Consider the following 19,354-nt stretch of genomic DNA (forward strand, 5'->3'; position numbering starts at 1 on the left):
CTCCAGTGGGATAGCAAAAGCAAACCCCACATTTAGGAATAAATTATCAAAACCCATTGTAGATACAGAAGACAATTACTTCTTGATATAATCAGTAGGAAAAAGAGTGTCCAAAACATGCCCAAGCACCAGCTGGGACAAGCCAAATAGTCCTGTTGGACTTAAGCGTTAGTCTAAACATAAAACAAGAGGAAAAGCACTGATTTCAGCATAACAGCTGGACAGATGCAACTGACAGCAGATGTGGTTAGTTGAATCTACATTAGTCATGGTGCAAGAGCTAAAGGAAAGCTACCTTGGACCCCTGGTCCTGGCTTCCTGCACAGAGCTGGAAATAGGCAGATGTACCCTCTAAAAAATCAGTCACCTTTTTTATATCCAAACTGAAAAAGTGCAACAGTGAATCACTCCCAGCCTCTCTCTCTGGACCCTTTCAGCCACCACTTTCGAGGGCTGCCTGAAACATTTTAAGGGGAAGCAAAGCAGTAAGAACAATTTTAAAAATCACAAGAGACTGGAGGCCTGGAAATTTAGTGTCCCTGCTACATTTTTATTTTGTTTTTTTTTTCTTTTCTTTTAAAAAAGTTGAAGGGACCCAGCAGAAGAGACTCCTCTCATGAGCCGTGGGTGACCCTGCTCCACTGGATGCAAGTTTCTTGCATGAAGAGTATCTTTAGCTGAATTGTCACATCTTGGATGCTAGCCTAAATTCACACTGGGAAGTTCTGGAAGAGCTGCAAAGTGAGCTGTGATCTCCCAAATCCCAAACCAGCATCACTGGACCATTCCCCCTACTTGGAACTCACATTTATTTGTTCACGTAAAAGAAATGGGACAATTGCCCCCTCCCTCTCCAACTCATCAGGCTTCCAGCAGAAGACCTGATCAGGGAGACACTCTCTTCAACTTCAAGCTCTCTCCCACTGTTTACATTAGTCTCTTTCAAACCATAAGCTTGTTATTTACTACATAGTTTCCTACTCTATCATGGGCATTCACAGTGACAAGAAGGTTGGTTACAAATGTGGGGCTTCAGTTTAGCTTAGGAGAACATTTTAGGAACTGTTTACAGGGTGGAGAAGGAGAAATAACTTCAGGATTCCACAGATTTTCCTCTGGCTTCAAAAGATATATTATTATTCCCCAGTTGTCTTAAGATTCTCCCTTTAAAATTCACTGAGATTTTGAGGCAGCTCCAACTGCAACAGTTCAATTATTTAGCTATTAAAAAGGTCCTTTTGGCAAGTAGTCACTGGCTAGAAAAAGCAAGGGAAGGTATGACCAGGAAAACGTTAAAAAAAAAAACCAACGCACCGGCCCTGCACATGAAAGGACAGCAAATAAAGCCTCCAGAATGCTGGCATTTTAACTTTTCCAGCAGGAGTTGTGCAGGGGATGAGACAAGGCGGGAAGCTGTAAAAAGCAAGGGATTTTCATTGGCAACAAGGAGAAGCAGCTGTGCCGGACAAAATGTTCACAAAATCCTCCAAACTCCAGCCCCACTTGCCCACATCCTAGCTGATGGGTGGTTGATCCTAGCCTTCCTTCTGCCTTTATGGGAAGGTGGCCTGTGCACAAGTGGTGAGAAAGTGGTGCAACTCCTACTATGAGTTTGCCTCCTCTTCTTCACCAGGCTCCTGATTGATAGGTGTCACAGCTCTGAAAACCCCCAAACTAAGGCTGGAAGTCTCAGGACACATCCTTGCCTTCTTCATGTTCTAAACATATAATTTGGTTTTTCATACATAAATGTGATGGTTCTTGCAGGAGGAATAAAAAGAGGAGAGCTATAGCAAAGAGATCGGGTCATGCATCAATACAAAGGGCTTGGGATAGCTTCTTATTCTAAAGGAAGGAATAAAAGCAAATTTAAGTTAACTTGGCTTTACTCCTTCCTTTCTGCCATGTGCTATTGTCTTTAGCTTCAAAGAGTTTCCTGAGCAGTGAAAAGGAAATACAAGGACTCCAAGTAAAAGTTACAAAGAACCAGAATTGGAAATAGCGGAGCTCTAGTTTTTCAGTGCAAAGATGGGTCCAGCATGCATGTGAAAGCCATTTTGCTGAACCTTAAGTGTGGACTAGCCACGTAAGAATGAAAAACTTTGCTGAAAGGCTAGACTAGCTCAACTTTCCTGTAAGAGTCACCCTTTGCAATGGATCTACAGGCAGGTCAGCCACAGAACTTAGACCCAGGTCTTGTAGACCTAAAACACATTGAAAGATGAGCAAGCAACCATGACTCTCGGTATGAGCTATAAAGTCTCCTGGTTGAATCCCAGCTACAAGCCTGCAGCAAAGGTGAAAACTGGCTCCTGGCACAGGATGTTCAGTGTTTTTCACAAAATCTGTGAGGCTTTTTCCTTCCAGCTCAACACACTCATGTTCTGGCTAAGAAAGAAACATCATATATGAAGGAAAAGCTGGAGGCATCTAGAATGGTTGTCTGCCTGACCACAGTCCTATGAAACAGGAGTGGCATTTCAGTAACACTTCGAAGACTTCACTTATCACACAGGCACCTCTTAAGAGGATCCCTTTTCCAGGGAACATAGTCTCCTGCCCAAATCAGAACCCAGGAAGATGTGGAAGAAGCCAGGGTATCACCTGGAGTCAGAGCACCTCACAGGGTGCCTCATTTCATACTTTTATATGAACATGAGGTGCACCAGAGCACTTTGTTTCATATTTTTAATTGGGGTAGGATTCCCATCACACCTCTCTCATCTGTTCTTTTTGTCCACCTGTCTTTTATTTTATTTCTGGCTCTTTATGGCCTCCCTTTCCAGCTGCTTACTATTATCACCTACGATTCTAATCCCTCCTTAACTGCTCACATAATCACCCCTTTATCTGGGAACCTGGATTCATACCCTTTGATCCACAGGTTGTCCTTGTATTTCCTGATCTCAATTTGTTCCAGGGTATCCAATGGTTTTCAATGTCCTGGAGCCCTCTTTTGCTTTAGCCTGTCCTTCTTTGCCACAACATGGGAATGAAGTAAATAATTAGCACCAGAGCATGTGTGATTGACCTAGTCTCTTTGCCCAGAGATAGGCTGCAGTTTGCATGATGAAGGAGCTATTTGAATTTGCTGAATCCCATCTCACATGTTATGGACAGGCTATAGCAGCAGTTCTGCTTTAGTTGCTGTGTGTCTTCTTAGCACTTCGGTTGTGCAAATATATGGAGCGGTCCAAAAATCATTCCCAAATAATTTGGTGTGCAGGGGTTTGGCCACATCAGAGTGACTATGAACTGGGATGAAGTATTTTGGTGTTAGGAAGGAGTGCTCTGGCTGCATGCACCAAGTTTTTCTTTCCCTGCTCGTCCTGGCCATGCTTGCCCATGGCACCAGTCCTGTCCATGGCTGACTCACATGCTTTGGGTAAACAGCTGTGCTTACCCCATGAGATCTCTTTTGTTCCAACTTCAGACAGGCTCAAGACATGCTTCCAGGCTCAGCCAGAGCATTTTGATGGAGCACTTACTCTCCATTTCCATGCCTTTACCCCTTGCCCTGTACGTCCTGCTCTGTCACCAAGATCTCAAAGACGTCAGTGGGAAAGGACTTCTGCTATCCCTTTTTAGCCAAAAATTTCCACTGTCAGCCTTTCATTTAGAAGATTTCTTTGTTTCATAGGTCATAGCCAAACAGACCACTGTGGCAACCTACCCTAGCCTCATGCATCACACAAACCAGAGGACTTCCCTGGATCAGGCACAATAGTTTACATCTGACTGCAGCATACAACCCAGGAAAGCATGAGAGATATGACAACACCAGTGCAAGCAGAGTGCATTGATTCATCATACGTGGTCTCTGAATGATGTTAGTAAATTACAGGCAAACAGAACTGCAGCTTGGTGAAAAAATACCTAATCATACGTGAACTGAAAATCTTCCAGTGGATGTTTCCAATCGTGATTTAACAGACTCTTCAAGAGAAAAGACAGAAGAGTGAAAGGACCAGCATGCAGGGAATCTTCTTTAGGTACCAACAGGGTAAGTGATCTTAAATTGCCTTATGCATGTGCCAAGAGCTCCTGAACAGATGCAAAGCAGCTCTATCAAAGCTACAGCTCAACAAAGACCACTATACTAAGCATAAATGGAACGGAGAAGGAGACCAATCCCTAGGACACAACAGGGCTCCACTGGTGGTTCGTGTGGCTTCTGCCCCTCTGGCTGGCAAGGAGCCACATCAGATACATTTCAAAGTTTGCATTTTCTTGGTGACGGCTTCTTCCTGTAATCACTTTCAAATCTGTAGCCAAGAGCTTCATCCTTCATTTGAGTAATACTCTCCCTCCTCTTTTCTCTCCCCATGGATAGCTCATCTAGTGCTAAAGGGCACTAAGATGAATCTGAAAAAGAACAAGGTGTATGGCTTCCCACATCCAAATGAAACAATTTTACTGCAATCCAGGAGCAGTGTGTGAATTGTGAGAATGGGAATTACCTTCCTTGCTGTAGAATCAGTCTTCTCCTGAGGTGATACATCCCTATGTCTTCACCTTCTGGATAAAACTCTCTCATATCCAAAATTGTCTCCCCAAAGAGGTATTTTATAGATTGGGAGCGAGTCAACTCTTGCTCTTTTTCCAAGGAAAATCTGTTTTCCATCTGTCTTCCCATGCCCTCTCCCTTTTATTGCATCTTCAGTTGAGAGTGGACTCTCACTGCTGGTGTTATATGAAAGAAATAGTCAAAAGGACCATTTTTAAATAGCAGGTTGAGATAGACAGAAATCCTCCAATGTGGCCTGAATTGGATCCCACCAGATAGCTTAAAAGAAAGTACGGTTAACTAAACACCAGCTGTAATGTAAATAATTGTTAAACACCAAGACAGTTTTGAATTCAGGGAAATTGTTTTTCAGAGATGGTCCTAACTGGGAATCTCCAAACATTTGAATTTTGGAACATGCAGATGTTTTCTTTAAGTGGGGAATTTCTATTAGTCATTAATGTTAACATTTTTGTATGATTAGGTCAACCACACAATTATTCAGCCTTCAGATCTGAGACAACACAAGGTCATATCAGTTTCAGCTGATCTTCTGACAACTTCCTTCAAATGACTGATTTCTAAAGAAAACTGAACTGTATTTTGACTGCTCTGTAATTCATGATTCATCCATCTGATTCATTCTCATGTCCAGTTCCATGAGCTACTGAGATACATTCCATGTCTCAAGAAATAGATGTGTCATTTCTCCTTTCAAAGGATATGAATCGGCTCAGCTCATCAGAATTCTATCTTCTACTGTAAGTTATTATAACGCATACATGCAGCTATGAAGGTTGTTCAGTTCAGGTTTGGATTATTGGGGGAAGAGATGGGGAACAGGGTATAAGTCCTCTGCACTGGCTTTAATCATAGCTTCTCTAAGATGTGAAGGATACTGGAGTCTCAATGTAGGAGAGGAAAACACACAGGAACCTTTCATTTGCAAAACACCTCTACTCGGGGCTTGGGAGCGAAGCACAGGTCAGAGCAACCCCAGCATTGGCTGGACCTCCTCTTTTATACAAGTCTGTCAGGCAAGCAGAGTCATCGTTCTCTTCCAGCAGCCACATGGGTGATTCAAACCCACCGTGCAAAGAGTATTTTCTGTACCATCTCTTCAGGAAGGCATCTCTCCCATGGGCTCTGTTTAGGGCTCTCAGCTTGCAACCTGGAGACTCAGCCAAGACCGCAAGCCCAGAGTGACCCCACACCATCTTGGCACCCTATACGAGGTATTGTCCAATGTCTTTCTTATTAAGCAACTTCATTAGGTGGTTCAGAGTTTGCTTCTTCCAAACCAAGGGATGGGTACTGTTTCTAAGCCACTGCAGCAGAGCACAGCAGGCATGAAGCTGCTCATGGAGCAGTGGTGGAATCTGGTGTGAGTATTCTCATGAGCTAACTCCAGTCCTACCATCTTTTAATTCTGCACTGGGGCAACACCTGCAAAAAAAAGATGTCTGTGGTCCTTGAACATGGGATGTGTATATCATAGGGAAATTAAAGCGGGCCCTTCCCCTGCAGCTTTAATCTCATGACATAATTTCTCCAATTTTCTAGTCAAAGTCCTCTGTGGACAGACAAAATCAAAAGTTTTTGCAGAAGGAAGGAGGAGACTGAAGCCAAGAGAAAAAAAGCTTCCTGTTCTTTTTCTGGTTTGCTTTGCAGAGTACCTCCATGCGTTGTGAGCGTCAGAAAGGCAACAGGGTAAAGTTATACCAAAAATATTCCTTACACCAGCTGCCATGATATATTCTGCACAGCTACAGGAGAAACACCTGGATGTGTCCTGCCCACAGGACACAAAGATGTTAGCAAAGTACATTTTGCTGAGGCTTTATTATCTCCAGCAGTGTGTGAACAAGAAAGGACCCAACTTGATTGAGATATGCGAAGGCTTGCAATCAAAGATCCATTCTGACACAAAAGCAACAAAAAAATAAGATACAGAGTAGGAATTTTTTTTGCAGAGAAATAGAAGAGAGAGAGATAAAAGGAAACACTATCTGGCCATGAAGAGCATCAGCTGAGAAGCAAGAGGAGTGCCACAGGAGACTTAGGCTGTGTTCATGATACTAGTATGCATGCCCTTGACTTTGTCTCTGAGGAGCCACTCCAGTGCAATCCATCACCTCAGTCCATGTGTGGATCTGGACCTCTGCAGCTCTGTTTCCTGCCTAATCCACACATACTTTCAGCATAACCCTGTAAATTGAGACCAAGTAGATGGACATCACTGAACCTCAGAGTCCCAGCCTGCAATAAGACAGACCTCTAGAAACTGTAATGACCTTAACCCTTGCTTGCATCAGGCGCCACACACCATGAACCGGGAGACATGGACAGGTCTCACTGTTATCCTGAAACCAGAAAACAAAACTCAGGTGGAATTTCACAGCCAGTAACTTGATTTCCCAGTCCTCCGTGCCTTCCCACCCAGGCTGCAGTCTTACGGCTTTCTTATTTCAACCAAAACTTGCTCACCTCAACCAAAACTTGCTCACAAAGTGCTGGCACTGGACTCTGTAGTTAGGTAATACCTATAATATGAATTCCTAAGCAGACTCGTGAATGAACAAGATATTAACTCCATCCTCTCAGAAAAAATATTTTGCTTTCTATCATACTGTAACAAACACAGGTGGGCTCAGTGGGGAATGCACCTCTGGGGATTTCTGGAGAGAATATTACAGGCGATGCTCAGAGGTCAGTGGAGTCATGCCTTTGGTTTCAGTGGAGGTCAGGTGCCACCACTTTTCAAAGCTGCCTGCAAAAGTAAAACCACTGCAGCAGGAAACCTACAAAATTTAAGTGCTCTGAGAGCGGAGATGATCAGGGTCAGTTCTCAGGTGCAGCAACCTCAAAGTCATACAACACCAGGGTGACCTGCATGCTCTCACCTTGCAACACCCTGAGCTACCCTGCACACAAAACACTGTGTCACCTGCCTTGCCTGCATGCTTATACCACGCAGTGTCGAAGAGCTGCGTAGGTGGGAGAGTTAGGTACTCAGAAGCTGGAAATGCCTGATCCAAGCTTATCTGGGCAGCCGTAATTCAGCTCCCTATGCAGTCTTTTTGAGAAATGCAGGGAGTCAGGTTACTAAAGGCTGTATCAAAGCACATGTGTGAGATTACAGTGGCAACTATAAATCTGGCATTTCCTAGCATTTGAATGCTTGGCTTCACCTACAAAAATTTAAACAGTTTCCTAAGTTTCCTTTGGAGTGGGGGGAGCAGAATTTAATAAGTAAAAGCCACAGTGTGCTAGAAGCCTGTATCACCAGCAATGCGTGAACTCCAGTGGCCTCCACTGGCACCCCTCATACTACTAGCTCTGTAGGACACAACTGCTATTGCCTAGAGGAGGCAGGATGCTGTGTTCAGTTCTTTGTTGTGGTCCAGTCCCAGCCAATGGACCCCAGAGAAGACAGAAGTCCCCCCAGGGGACTGAAGTCAAGGGCCATCCACATCTCCAAACCCACTGTTCCTAAAACACATGTGCATTTCTAAGGGCAGAACCATGCCAATATGAAGCTATTTCCACAGGCTTTCAAAATCCTTTTGAGCGCTGCAAAGTAGAGGTAGGAAATGGCAGGGTTTGAAGGTGATTAACTGATGCTGCACACCACTTATGGGATGAGGAGAGGATATTTCTCAAAGCCCAAGTTCATACCTTTGCTGTATGGACAAAATCTGCTTCAAGGAAAGGACTGAGAGGTGTTAGCAGCTTTGACCCCCCCCACCAACCAGGGAAGACACAGGTCTGAGTAGCTTTGTAATGAGGCAGTCCAAGAGCCAGCCCCAAGCTTCTGCCGTGACCTTGAGCAGCCTCTCAACCTCTGCTACATAGATGCAATACCCAGTGAGATCAGGCAAGAAGAGGTCTCTACAACTATCAGACACCTCCACCTGCCTGCCTGCCTGCCTTCCGTGGAGACCGTGGTCCTCCACTTGCATCCGTTTGCAGCCATAGTCCCCCAGGGACAAGTCTCATGTTGCAGCACAAGGCAGTCATGTCTAAGAAGTCTGTCCTGGTCATTGCCTCTAAGCAATGCTGCTACTGGATAGCCCTCTCTTTGGGGCCAGGTTCCTGCCCTTATGCATGGGTTGTTGCTCCCTATAATGGCCTTTTAAGTACTTCCCACCTGCTTCAAGACAGTGCCATACCTCTCACACGACATTCAGCTTAACACCAACAGCCTGGAAATAATGACACCCCCCCACCTCTCTTCAGTTTTTTAAAAAAAGCACATGCAGTCCCACAGTGGCTGCCATCTCCAGATGACCATTTTTATGTGCTTTGCAAGAGCTCCTTCCTCTTCTGCCCCTGTTCCCAGAGCTATGGGCTGGCATAGACCAGACCCATCTTGCAGGGGCATGGTTCTCATTTTCTAGGCAGAGTGAGCAGTAAATTGCTCCTTCATGGTCTGGCTGTTCCAAAAAGTCCCAATTAGATGTCCATGGAAGGAGAGAATGGCAGGACTGTTCTCTCCCAAGGAAGCACTGAGCAGAGCTGCAAAGGGAGAAACACTTTTGAGGGTGGTTGGGATTTGATTTTTAAGTGGCTGTGGCTGTTTTAGGATCATGCCTTTGGGCTTTTCACACCTGCTCCCTCCTGCCAATTACACCGCTCTCATTTCTTCTGCAAAGCCATGGATACCAGGCACCTTCTTGCTGCAATTACCAGTGAGCCTGGCTTTGGCTCCCTGTCATTGGCATCGCCTCCAACTCACTGAGTATCCAGGACCTGCTGCACTCAATGTTTGCCTGCTCACATCCCCAGATTAATCTGGTCATAAACCCTTTTCCTCGGAACTATCATTTGGTGGGGGATTGAAAGGAAGGTTTCCTAATGCATCTATTCCCAGAGCACCACAGTCAGTCCCATCCTGCCAGCACTTATCACACCACGTCAGACCTTGCTAGCTCCTCCTCTCCCTCATTCCCCAGAGACACATAATCTTTTGCCTGCAAAGTGGTCCTAAGCAGAGGAGCCTGTGGGCAGCAGAGAATCGATTGCTCTTGACAGGGAAACATTCATGTCGTTCCTTTGACTGGGACATGCCCAAGGGAGCTGGTGGCAGGGCTTTAGGCTAGGACACAGCAAGACCTGGCATCAGATTGCATGGAAACTAACTGTGATGATCATCCGTGCTTTGAGTAAGGGGATGACAACTCAACCGTGAAAGAAAAAAAATGTGCCATGAAATAGCTCCAACTGCCATGATGTGAATTCATTAGCAAGAGAGAAAAAATTAAAGGAGGAAAAAAAAAGTCATACTTTGGGATGTTTTGCACTGGTGCAAGGATTCAGGTGCATCTGGCCTGGCAGTCCACTCCAGCTGTGAGCAGGTCCTCAGTTTTCCCAGATCTTGGTTTCTATTATAAATATCATGTCTTGGTTCCCCACGGTTGTTGTTCTTGGGAGAATTTTGGTAGCATTCATTGAGAACAAGGGACATTTCAGCTGTTCTTGGGTGTATTCTAGTGACACAAGGGAACAGGTCAAGGTTAGGGAATGTCTTATTCCCTGCCATGGGGTGGGTCAGGGTTGGCATCTCCCCACCACACTGGGGTACAAATGGGGAACTGAGTGGATAAATATTTTAGATCCTTTGGGACTGCTTTTTCCCATCCCCTTGACCTCAAGAAGCCCATACAAGTCTCTGTTCAAACTGATTCCATGTCTCAAATGATCTGCTCATGCATGATCCTTGCCAATGGAACTGCTTCAGACTTTACACATGGAACAGGATTGTAAAGGAAAGAACTGGGCACACCAAACTGCACAAGAGGGAAAGAGATGTTCGAAATACCATCTCACCCTTTAATACTTAAGATACATACACTCCTTTTCTCCCCCACACAGTGATTACTACAAAGCATGGAAGCCTAAGGCAAATAATTGTCCAATTTGCAACGATTTTACATGAGATTTGGGCACCTCCCTCCTCAGCCTCCTTTGAACATGTACCCTTGCACCTGGCTCCTGGCCTTGGGGAGTGCCGGAGCAGTTATGTTGTCCTGTGAGACTACCAGCTGCCTCTGGCTCCTTCCTGCTCTGTGTCTCCTCTCCCCTCTTGCCCCTTCATTGCAGCCTGCTGCTGCTCTCCGTCACAGGTGAGAGGCTATATGTGAACAATGGGGAGCAAGCTTGGGAGAATTATTTTTAAACCCATTAAGGGAGTCACCTAGAGTTTTATGGTGCTCTGGTTTTAAAGCTCAGGAGAGCCTGCATTTGATGTGGAATATACAGCCTGCAGGCATCATTTCACAAAGTGTTCACCTTTTACCTCACGCTGCCATGCCCGTTGCCAGTTATCTCACTTTGCTTTGATGTCTCCCACTGACAACACTGGTGGAAGAAATCTCAAGAGATACTCCATTATGAAAACAAGACCCAGAGATACAGCTGATGTCTTAAGATCATAAACATCCTAAGGCAAACAGGGAAATTTTCCAACTTCAAGGACTCTTTGGCTTTTCTACTTTTCAGGTCACCAATTTCATCCGGAAGCAATTTGCAGCAATGCTAATTGTATGTTTTCCCTGAGCTGTGCAAAGTTATAGGCCAATTATTTCTCCTCCACCCCCGTGATGCATGTGGATTCCTGAAAAAAGTATGAAGGAAGAAGCCGAATCTTTCTGAGCAAGCAACAAATCAACATCATTCCTTAAAGTCAATGAAAAAAATAATTACCAAAATATAAGCAAGGAAATACAGAGTAGAAGCAGTTGTATGTTGCCATTGGTTTCAGCAGGAAAAGAGTTAAACCGATGGCAAAGCCTTCTGGAGATGAGGAGGCATGAGGGGACTTTGCAGCAAAGCTACAGATGCGTTCTCTGTGTTATTAAAAATACAGAATAGCTACCTGCAAACTAGCTGTCAGAGAAAGATGGCAACTTGTTCACCTCTCTGTAGCCTCCTGTTTCAGAGGTAATTGTGTTTACTGCCTTTTAATCCCCAAATGTTGATATCCTTTTAATTTAACTTTCAATTTATAAAATATATTTCTTTTGAGTAACAGGAATACAATTTTACTCACATCAAAAGTTTGACAAGTCTGCATTTTCCCATCTTAGGATCCTTTGGGACACAAAAGACGGTCCCAGCTTCAGAGAAGATCCGATTCATAAAATGTAGGTGTACTTGCAGAATTAGCTAGGATATCCACCCCATTTCAAAGCTTTAGGTTTGAGAAAGACAATCCTGGGCTTTTGCACAAAACCAGGAAGCCAACTCCTTACTTTGAGTGAGAAATCCAGGTCTGCTTTAAAAGAAGAATCAGAATTTTAATCATTACAGCTAAGTGATGGAGGGAGGAGAAGGGAGAGATAAGTGTTGTGAACATCTCATAGGTCCACCATAAGGCTTGTGAACCCATGTCTCCCAAATCTGTTTCCTGTTACACTAAGTGTCCTGAACTACTCTGATTTGCAGCCAAAGCCAGTCTAATGGACTTTTATGACTGGCATAGAAATATGGTCCAGATTGTCCTAGGGTCACCCAGAGCATGGTTTTTGCAAGGTTAGCTAATCTAGAAGCTAAGGAAAACATATGGTATATTCTGTCATGTACACAAGCCTCTTTCCCACATTGTCCCCAAACATTCCTGACTCCCATCACATTGCACCATGTTTGCCTAGGGAATAGAAAAAAACATGCAGAGCCCCATTTTCACTAGAGACACAGGCTACTTACTGGAAAGCAGTCTCATCGGGAGCAAACAGCATGTGGTTATAGTGACAGGCAAGCAAACTGCCCACAACAGTGCTAAAGAAGAATGATAGTAGAATATAATACAAATATTATAATTAAGATGAATATGTTCTGTATGTAATTAATATGGCATATAGCTAACACAAAACAAAAAACCTCTCCCTTCTCCAAACCCACAGTCTTTGGCTACAGCCTCTGGTGCATTAACAACCTCAAATCCAGATGCCAAGTTAATAAGCCTTCCCCCAGACATGCACCATTTCAAAGGCCAAGGCTCACCACCAAATTTTTCAAGGTTTTCCTTATAGAGGAGAAAGATTTGACCACAAGAGCTTGCTAAATCCACTCACCTACAATAGGGCAACCCATCTTATTTCCACTGAGCTCACAGTCAACAATTGCTTCCAAGCTCAAACCTACAAAGATGTCGGGCTCCTTGTGTCAAAAAAGAGACCCCTTGTCTCCCAGGGATGAATTTTCTGTCACCTTGTCCTTCCCAAGGAAGGCAGACACAAGCCTTTTGCGCTGGTGGGGTGTTTATAGTGCACCTAATGCAGCTGCATTCCAACACCAGAGATGATACACAAAAGGAGGAGCAACCAGTGCTAATAAAGCTGTGCAAAGATCTAATAGCATAGAGGATGTTCTCAAAAGGACAAGGCTGAAATTCCTGTGGTATAAACAAACAGCACCAGGAAGGAAGACAGGCCCAGATAATAAAAACTTCAACACTTGGCCGATGGCAAGTCTGTTGATCAGACCTCTGAGAAGTCATGCCTGTGTCGCAATACCAAACAGCACTGTCATGACATGTCTTCTCGTTATGTTGCAATGCTCTGTTGGCTATTACTTGGTCCCCAGCAGAAAAGACACCAAAACAGGACATGTCTTGGAGGCCAAGGGAAGAGAGCTTGTCTGTCCCATCTCCCCCTAGCATTTCCACTGGGAGAGCCTCTGCTGGTGAGAGATCGGATTCTCCGGCTACATTGGTGCAACCCTGTTGAATCCAGTGATGCTATGCAAATGTGCATCTCATGCACTGGTAATTCCCTGGCATTTCCATTAAGACCACAAATCAGTTGCTTCTTTGCTGTGATGACTCACTGCAAAAAGCAGCAGCCAGCCAGGTTCAGAGAAATGATCTGGAGGTGAAAAAGCTCCTTAACCTACTTCGAAAACTCCACAGCCCTAAACTGCACCATCTGAGATACAATATTTATGTGCAGCCTATAGGTCACAATAAAAGCAAGTAGGCCAAAGACCTATCAGCTCTTTTATGTATACTTGGCAAGGTTACAAGACAACAATTCATTTCCCTAGGACCTTTTACTTTCCTATAAATTCCAAGAGCCACATTTAAAAGTGAATTGGCAGATGCAATTTTTTATTGTAAGGAAATTTGTTTTGCTTCAGCAATAGGCAAACGTCTTCAGTCGTAAACAATGAAAGGGAGGGTAGATTTCCACCAAAGCCAGCCTTAGTAGGCTAGTGGTATCTTCATGCAGAAAGAAAAGTTGGATTGTGTGGTAAACTACAAAGGAGTTCTGCAGAAAGCTGAATAACAGTTCTTGTCCGGAAACCCGAAAGTGCAGGCACTTTTGGAAGGCTATGGAATGTGTTATAAGTTGTAATCCTCCCAACAGAACCTCAAAAGCCTTGGCTTGTTCTGCTCTTTTAAATTCAGAACTTGACAGCTATTTAACCAGAACCACAAGTGTTAGAGGTGGAAAAGGCCTAGGGATTATCTAATCTATTCCATGACTTGAACAGAGAACAGCAACAGTAAAACTGTGCTGCAAAAGTGATGTGAAAATGCCTGCAGAAGAAAGAATCAGCAAAACTGGTGCTGGAAGTCCAAGCAAGCACATTCCCCTTGTCTTGCAACTTGTTAATTAATATTTTAGCTTGAGTAGCTGCTGTGGCGTTTCTCTTGACCAGAAGGATGATGGCATTGTAATCTGCACTGCTTCAAAGCTGCCAGTGAATGCCCACACATGAAGAATTGATCTTTCCAAGTGGCGTTAACCCACTCAGCAGGTTCCCAGCTGGGGAAAAAAAGGCAATGGCATTCATCCACTACCAAAACACGCATCTTTTATACTTTTATAGCAATGTTGCTTTGAGTCTTAAGAAACAAACTGTCTATAAATCACATCATAAAAAATATCCAGACTGATGGTTTACAGGAAAGCTAGCAATGTCAAGGTTTTTGGGGGGGGATAATCCATCTTAAAAAAAAAAAAAAGCATTTTATTCTGATGCTGGAGGTAGGACAGTTTATTGTGTGTGGATTAAAAGCCTTGCTCACAGTTTAAGTATTTGAAGGTCTATCAGCCACTGGCAACTGAATTCCACCATCACCCCCTCCTTTTTTATTGGTATTAATATTTGTGCTTTGCAGGTCTGTTGTAAAATGGATTGTGGTTTGCTGAACTTTTCACCCTACTTCTTCCACAGGGTTGGGAGCATGCAGGGGTACAGCTCAGTGAAGTTACTTGTGTACCGGTTAAGAAGAGAAGGTGATCTAGGTCTTGACCTATGACTTTCTGAGTCTTCTGAATGATGGCTTAAAGATGGCAGTCTCTTTCTCCAGTGTGGCAGGTAGCAGGAGGGTTAGATAGCAGAGGAAAAGAGTCAGGCAGAAGTCTGATCCTGACACATCTTAATGCTCTAAGGGAACAACACATAGAGAAAATCCTCCAAACACCCGTCTTTAAGGACAGTGCCCCTCTCTCAGCTTACATAAAGACCTCTTCAGATGAATCGTGCTGGGACCGCAGCCAAGAAAAGCCATGAAATGAGATAATAGCAACAGGAAATAGAGTGAGATCAAGGAAAGATTCACACACAGTTAGAAATCCATTCAACTCCTGGCTGCCCTCAGCAGCAGGTCACAGCAACTCGTGGTTGCCGGAAGACTGTGCCACCCTGTGATGCCACCAGCATACAGTCTCCCCAGTGTCTTCCTTCTTGGATTCACAAACAACATACTGATAAAATCTCATCTCTTGTTTGATCCTTTTAATTCCTCAGTGGCCTGAAGCAGATTTTTTCCCATGTGGTGTCTCCTGTGCTCACAGATGACCCTGATGCTGGAGGTTGAAGCTCCCTCATCTGCACAGTACCCTTCCCACTCACCAGAGTAACATGCACATCAGACCAAGAGCCAAATTCTGCCTTTTGGCATGTGAGATGTTTAATTCAAACTGGTCCCACCCATGAGTCCCAGGTTAAAATCCAAGGCCTTCTGTGGCCATCTACATTGGACAGCAAGAAAATTCACTTCTTCTCTATATTATGCCTCTCTAGTGGGAACTTTGGTACCTCAGCACAACATCAGCCCACACACAAGTCTTCTGGAAGGACTCAACGCCTTTCCTTGGATGCCTCACTGGCTCCCACCAACACCTCTTTGGGAACAGGGAGGCTTAACTCCACCCTGAAAACCCATTAAGGCAGAATCAAACTTGTTTGCTTCACTCCCATTCCTCAGATCTTCAAAGGGGGAGTGAAGCTTTGCTTTCAAAGCAGCTTTTGGGTATGGTGAAACATGCTAGTCAAGTGGCAGAAGGGGGCTTGGTTAAGAACACACATTGCAGCAAAAAGGCAGCCCATCACTGAAGCCCGCAGTGCCACTGAAGCGGCCCAAGATGTGGATCTGGAGGCTTTGGCTTCAACATCTGTGCTAAATACACAGTGAACCAATGTTTTCACGCACAGAAAATCTGCAAGCAGATGGCTACCACCTCTGGAGTGTTCGGCAGTCCTTCCTCTGGCCTTGACTTTGCGTGCCACTGTCCTTATCGAAAGGAATAATGACACATCCCCAGCTGGAACACAGGCTGTGTTGGCATCCAGCAGCCCAGATGCTTTGCTGAACTCTCCCCATCCCTCCACTCTGCAGGACTGTGCTGGGAAGATCAGGAGCAGATTTCTCCTGAGATTTCTGGCACTCCTCCTTCTAACCATGGCCGGCAACTCCAAGAGAAATGCCTCTCTTTTATGTTTTGGCACTTCCAGTGTTGGCAGGAGGGAGGAGGAAGGAAAACAAACCTGAGGCTCCCAGAAACTCCATAAACAAAGATTTCTTTTCAATGTGGTTCTGAAGAGAGCCAGAGATCTGGGGAGCAGAAGGAGGAGGGAGGATTATAGCCTCAGCATCGGTGAGTCTTTCTCCCAAACACAGAACAAAAACGAGCCTGCACCTCTCCTGCACATTATACCATTGCGACATCCAGGTTATACAAGAAGGTGCTTTAGTTTTTGAGGGAGAGATCCCTTGCAAAGTGCACTGAACATGCTTGCTTGATGGTCTGCCTTGCCTGAGGGCATTAGACAGTGCTGGTAGGCTGAGGAAATATGCTGCTTCGGTCACAGGAAGGATGGACAGGCTTGGGTACATCACAGCAGATCAGGCAACTCCTTTTCGAGGTGCAGAGGCACATCCAACATCCCTGCTGGATCATGGATGAAAATGGAGTAACTTGGACCCTTGCACAGGAGTTCTTCTAGAAGGAAAGTTTTCTGTTATCCCTCTACATAGTGAGGTGGTCCAGACAATAGCTGCTCTTTGCTGAGCATGTTAATTATGTCCCTCAGCCCAGTGGGTGACATATAGAGAGTCCGGGCTGTGCCACGTGTCTGCTACAGTAAAGCTATAAGACAGAGAAGAATCAACTCATAAATGGGTGAAGGATGAGTTTGGGAGGCCACTCAGCTGCTGGTAAGGCAGGGGAAGCAGATGAGAGGGCTGATAGGAAACCTTTCTTAGTGAGAGCTCCAGTACCTGTGGTGAGGCAGGTTTTCCCAGCTGGAAGCTCTCTGCAGACCTGCAAGCTACTAGATGTTCAGGAAGAAACTGCTTAATAAAATAGTTTCCTCCTTTCCTTCCTCCTAAGAGCTGCTAGGATTGTTGCTATTGTTAGACCATCCTCACTGCCCTTATCCAGGCTCCTGCCACTTTGAAACTACCCTAATAGCATATTTTTCTGGGGACTACAGCTTGATTTTGTCCAGGGTTATCCTCCTCAGGCAGTGCAGTCTCGTTTTACTCACAGATTAATTAATGTCATGCTCACATGTATCGAACTGCATGACTTTTGCAGGTTGTACTGATAAGCACCTGCTGGCCCTAACCCTAATCCTAACCCTCTTGATAGTACTATTTTCTTACAAATCTAAACCAATTAAACTGATTCACCATCACATACTGACCATGCTTAAGTACTTGAGCTTAAATATATCCAATTTCTTTTTTCCCTGGAAATGGTCATACCTGATAGAACCAGTTGTTAAAAGATGATTTGTTTGCCGCATTGATTTAAAAGTAGGGTCAGGCAATCACAATCTCAAACACACTGGTTTAGGAAAACATTGCCTCCTGGCCAAGCATGCTGTTTGGCTGTGGAGTCACTACTAGACAGATGCAATCTGAAAAAAAGCCAGTTGGTCAGCTAACAAGAGCTCAGCTCTTAATCCCACCATTAATGAAGCAGTAAGTCAAGAATGAGTCACTTCTACCTCTCTGGCTTAGTTTCCCTATTAATAAAAATTAATAACCTTTTCTTTTTTTTCTTTTTTTGTTTTTATTTACCTACTTTACTGTGATGTTCTGCAGACTGATTAATGAGGCGTTTTTCTGTGAAACAAGACAAAAGGATGTTGGTCCTGGGAACAGTCTTCAGGAGATGCTGCTGAAGAAGTGCATATTAGCAGGGGTGACACAGCAGAGAGGCCAGAGATTCAATTTGCTGCTCTGCAGCCTCAGGGCATTATATTACTGCTTCTCTCCCAGTAATTTTCCCTTTTTGAATTGATTTTATAAAAAATAACTAGGGATTCTTCAGAAAGGCAACTCTTGCAATATAATGAAAAACGCTACTTAGTAAGGCACTCTATAAGGGCTGTTCTCTCCCTTGAAAGCTCTGTGAAGTACAACGTACAATTTGCTGCTCCATTATTTAGGTATGCATTTTCCAGGAAATGGATGCATATATTTGTATATATGTATATATTCGCTTTAACATTGGCTTCTTTCTGCTCTGACTCCAGCACAACAGCTCAACTGCTCTTGGAAGCAGTTCACACAACAGCACAAAGGGAATATTGCGAACTTCCGTGAGAGCTTTGCACGACCGATGGGGCTCGCTGTAGCAAGGGAAAGCACACATGTACCCAGCCTTCTGAAGGTTCAGCCGTGTTTTCTGAGCCACAGGACCAGATCCTGGTATAAATTAACATTTTCCATTCCCAGATGTTCATTCTGCCTTGTTGCGACACCTCTTACCTAGTTTCAGGCTGACCTTGTGCTGGGCTTGAGACTGTTCACGAGTTTTTTAGTCATTGTTAAGAACAAGGAAAAAGAAACAAACATCTGGTTAGCAGAGCTGCCAAGTGCGCATTCCTTCGTTGTTTTTCAACCTTTCAATCCCTTTGTTTTCAGCCTGAAATTCCATCTGATAAATGCACAGAGAGCCATGGGGCACTGATTAGATGCAATTCGCGTTCTGACCCGTGCCACTGCTCCACCAGCATTGCCTCAGTGGAAGCACCACTGACATCCCCAGACCCCAAACCAGGAGTAAGGCTTTGATGGATCCTTCCCAACCATGTTTATGTATGGGGGCCTGATCCTGCTCCCACTGAGGTCAATGGGAGCTTTGCCACCAACTTCAATGGGAATAGGATGGAGCTTTAATGTTGTTACTGCATTGAAATGGTGTTCAAGCCCATCCTCTGCCAAGATGTGGGCTTCTCAGTTTCTATAGCTGTAGTGTGGGGTTTTTTTAATTGGAAACAACAACCTTATTGAATCTTGGCCCGTGGTGTTGGCACAGCCTGACCAGACCAGGTGGGGTTGGGTTGTTCCAACAATGGCTTGTGAAATATCAAATACAAGAGGGGACATGTGACAACAGCTTCACCTTCCTTACCTTGGCTGCACAAGCTTCGGCCTGCTGCACCTCTGCATGGGTGCATCCTCCTGGACCATAACTGCTCAGACCTGCGTGAAGCTGACCCTGGGTCCATCCTCCCCAGCTATGGGTGCCTCTCTACAGCAACTAAGTTAAGTAAAAGAAGGTGCCTTAGATTTCATCTGTTGATAGAGAGAGCCTTCCAGGG

General features: G+C 44.6%; 1 long non-coding RNA gene across 1 annotated transcript; it reads left to right on the plus strand.

Annotated features, from left to right (window-relative positions):
- The first annotated feature begins 5,017 nt into the window (after positions 1-5,017).
- On the plus strand, positions 5,018-7,102 carry LOC138685169 (uncharacterized). The gene is made up of 2 exons (XR_011324453.1): positions 5,018-5,742; positions 6,179-7,102. It is a non-coding gene; the product is annotated as an uncharacterized lncRNA (long non-coding RNA).
- Positions 7,103-19,354: the final 12,252 nt, after the last annotated feature.

The sequence above is a fragment of the Haliaeetus albicilla genome, chromosome 4, assembly GCF_947461875.1.
Source record: "Haliaeetus albicilla chromosome 4, bHalAlb1.1, whole genome shotgun sequence".
Taxonomy (NCBI): domain Eukaryota; kingdom Metazoa; phylum Chordata; class Aves; order Accipitriformes; family Accipitridae; genus Haliaeetus; species Haliaeetus albicilla.